General features: G+C 41.3%; 1 pseudogene; it reads left to right on the forward strand.

The window, feature by feature from the left end:
* The first annotated feature begins 2,897 nt into the window (after window positions 1-2,897).
* On the forward strand, window positions 2,898-3,754 carry LOC123594502 (annotated as a pseudogene).
* The last annotated feature ends 256 nt before the right edge of the window (window positions 3,755-4,010 follow it).

Consider the following 4,010-nt stretch of genomic DNA (forward strand, 5'->3'; position numbering starts at 1 on the left):
TTTTTTTTTTAATTTTTTTTTAACGTTTATTTTTGAGACAGAGAGACAGAGCATGAACGGGGGAGGAGCAGAGAGAGAGAGGGAGACACAGAATCGGAAGCAGGCTCCAGGCTCTGAGCCATCAGCCCAGAGCCCGACGCGGGGCTCGAACTCACGGACCGCGAGATCGCGAGATCGTGACCTGAGCTGAAGTCGGACGCTCAACCGACTGAGCCACCCAGGCGCCCCACATGATTAGCTTTTTTGAGAGACTTCCATACAGTTGTCCACAGTGGCTGAGCCAATTTAAATTCCCGCTAACAGTGCACAAAGGTTCCTTTTTCTCCATATCCTCACCCACACTTGTTGTTTGTGTTTTTGATAACAGCCGTTCTGATGGGAGTGAGGTGATTTCTCACTGTGGTTTTGGTTTGCATTTCCCTGATGAGGAGTGACGTTGAGCATCTTTTCATGTGTCTATTGGCCATCTGGATGTCTTCTTTGGAAAAATGTCTGTTTAGGTCCTCTGCCCATTTGTTAATGGGATTTTTTTTAATTTTATTTATTTTTTATTTTTTTTGAAATCTACACCATCCCTTTATTTTTTTTTCATTTTTTTAATAATTTACATCCAAATTAGTTAGCACGTGGTGCAACAATGGGATTTTTACTATAGAGTTCTATGAGGTTTTTTAATGTGTTGTGAATAATAACCCTTTTTGAATATATGACTTGCAAGTATCTTCTTCCGTTACGTAGGTTGCCTTTTTCTTTTGTTGGTGGTTTCATTTTCTATGCAGAAGCTTTTTAATGTAGTTCCAGTTGTTTATTTTTGCTTTTGTTGCCTTTGCTTTGGTGTCAAATCCAAAGACTTGTCACCAAGACTGAGGCCAAGGAGCCTATTGCCTGTATTTTCTACTAGGAGTTTTATGGTTTCAGGACTTACATTCAAGTCTTTAATGCATGTTGAGTTCATTTTTGTGTACCTTGTAAGATAGTGGTCCAGGGGTGCCTGGGTGGCTCAGTCGGTTAAGCTTCTGACTTTGGCTCAGGTCATGATCTCGCGGTTTGTGAGTTTGAGCCCCACGATCAGGCTCTGTGCTGACAGCTCAGAGCCTGGAGCCTGCTTCAAGTTCTTTGTTTCCCTTTGTCTCTGCCCCTCCCCCTCTCATGCTCTGTCTCTGTCTCTCTCAAAAATAAACATTCAAAAAAAGATAGTGGTCCAGTTTCATTCTTTTACATGGGGCCGTCCAGTTTTCCCAACACCGTCTACATTTTTACCTATTGTGTATTCTTGCCTCCTTTCTTGTCAGTTAATTAACCGTATATGCATGGATTTATTTCTGGAGTCTCTGATCTATTCCATTGGTCTATTTGTCTGTTTTTATGCCAGTCCCATACTGTTTTGGTAACTAGAGCTAGGTAAAATGGTTTGAAATCAAGGAGCATGGTACCTCCAGGTTTGTCCCTTCTTTCTCAAGATTACTTTAACTATTGGAGATTTTTTGGGATTGCATGTACATTTTAGGATTGTTTCTACTATTTCTGTGAAAAATGTCTTTGGAATTTCTGTAGGGATTGCGTTGAATCTGTAGAGAGCTTTGGGTAGTGTGGACATTTTAACAAGATTCTTCCAGTCCATGAGCATGAATATATTTTCGTTTATTTCTGTCTTCTTCAATTTATTTTATCAGCGTCCTGTAGTTTTTAGTATATAGGTATTTTACTTCCTTGGTTAAATTTATCTCTAGTTATTTTATTGTTTTTGATGTAATCGTAAATGAGATTGGTTTCTTAATTTCTCTTTCTGATAGTTTGTTGTGACTGTATAAAATGCAATTGATTTTTGTATACTGATTTTATATCTTGCAACTCTGTTGAATTTGTTTATGCGCACAGTTTTTGGTAGAGTCGTTGGGGTTTTCTACATATAAAATCATGTTGATTATGGATACTAAGAGTTTGACTTCTTCCTTTCCATTTTAGATGACTTTTGTTTCTTCTTCTTGCTTTATTACTCTGACTAGGACTTCCAAGCCTGCGTTGAATAAAAGTGGAAAGAGGAGGCATCCTTGTGTTCTTTCTGATCTCAGAGAAAAACCTTTTAGCTTTTCGCTGTTAAGTATGATCTTAGCCGTGGGCTTGCCCTTTATGGCCTTTATTATGTTGAGATATATTCTTTCTTATTTAAATTCAAGTTAGTTAACATACAATGTGCTCTTGCCTTCAGGAGTGGAACCCAGTGATTCATGTCTTACACATGACACCCAGTGCCAGACCCAAAAAGTGCCCTCCTTAATGTCCATCATCCATTTAACCCATCCCTCCAGCCACCTTCCCTCCAGCCACCTTCCCTCCAGCCACCTTCCCTCCAGCAATCCTCAGTTTGTTCTCTGTATTTAAGAGTCTCTTATGGTTTGCCTCCCTCTCTGTTTTTATCTTTTTTATATACCTTCTTTCTTGAGAATCTTACCATAAATGGATGTTGAATTTTATTAAATGCTTTTTCTGCATCTATGTAGATGATCATGGGATTTTTAGCCTTCATTTTGTTAATGTGGTGTATCATGTTGATTGATTTCACATGTTGAACCACCCTTGCATCCCTGGAATGAATCCCACTTGATGATGGTATATGATCTTTTTAACATAGTGTTGAATTCAGTGGACTTTCTGAGGATTCTTACCTAATGTTGATCAGGGATATTATATTAGTCTGTGGTTTTTCCTTTTGGGGGATATCCTTATCTGATTTTGGTATCATGCCGACCTCATAAAATGAGTCTGGCAGCATTTACTCCTCTTCAAGAATTTTTGGAAAAGTTTGAGAAGAACAGTTGAGGAAGGAGAGTTCCCGGGAAGGCTGAGTCCCTGGCTAAGGAGCTGTAGATCACAGACAGATAGAGCCCTTCTCTTCCGGTGTGATTTCGATCATGGCCATTTCCAACGCCTTTGAACTGGAATTCGTTGCTGGGTTGGGCTACCATCAATTTGCACGTCCCTCTCAGGGAGACGTGGCCTTAAGAGATGACAATATTCTGTCAGAGGAGGAGCCTGTAATTCATCATTGGTTTTTCCAGTTTGCGCCATCCATAGGAATTCAGGACACTGAGTTGCTGCTCTCTGAAGGGAGGAACCTGCATGCTTTGGTCCTCCTGTGCCTGCCCTCCATCCATCTATGGCCAGAACTGTGAGCACGATTTGCATAAAGAGAACTGTGAGTCTGTGCCCCATGACACCTGGCTGCCCAAGAAATGTTCCAGGTGTAAATGCTGGCATGGGCAGCTTCACTGCTTTCCTCAGACATTTCTCCCACAGGGTGGTAAAGCACATTGTCCCCTCTTTTGCCCTTTTAGGTGGCCACATGATGGGTGAGCACTTCCTGGTTTCCCGGACTCCAGAATCAACGCTGTCTTCGGGCCCTACTTTTTTTGCTAGCTGGCATCTGCCTTGCTATACAAAGTTACTGGTAATGAACGCCTGCGTGCAATATTGGTCATGCAGATTTCATGACCTGCAAAGGCTGTCCCTCCAATGTCCTAACTGAGAGATGATCATTTGTTAGTTGCTTCGAAATAGTGATCAGATTTCCATACGGGTCCCTCACATTTCCTTAAAATACCAACTACTTTCCTCTCCCTGCCCTCTCCAAAGAAACTTCTTTAAGAAAAAGTCAGCCATATCTACGTTGTGACCAAGTTCTATGTTCCTGATACATGTATTTCTGCCAAGGGCTTCTTTTTCTTATTTTCCTTTAACCCATTGAATCTGTCTTCAGATTATTCAAGACTACCCCTAAGGTGGAAGTGAGGATAAAGCTTTGAGTAGAGCTCATCAAAATCAACTAAGTCCTCATCCTTTAAAGGAAAGTAAAGGAAGTCCCTTAAGGGAGCAAACAAGAGGACAGGGGGCAGATATTAGAGGCAAGGAACAGGATGCTGAAGTATTGGAAGTGTGTATGTGTGTGTGTGTGTGTGTGTGTGTGTGTGCGCGCGTGCGCACGCGCGCACCAAGGAGAATAGATAGAAAAG

Source organism: Leopardus geoffroyi, chromosome X, assembly GCF_018350155.1.
Source record: "Leopardus geoffroyi isolate Oge1 chromosome X, O.geoffroyi_Oge1_pat1.0, whole genome shotgun sequence".
Classification (NCBI taxonomy): domain Eukaryota; kingdom Metazoa; phylum Chordata; class Mammalia; order Carnivora; family Felidae; genus Leopardus; species Leopardus geoffroyi.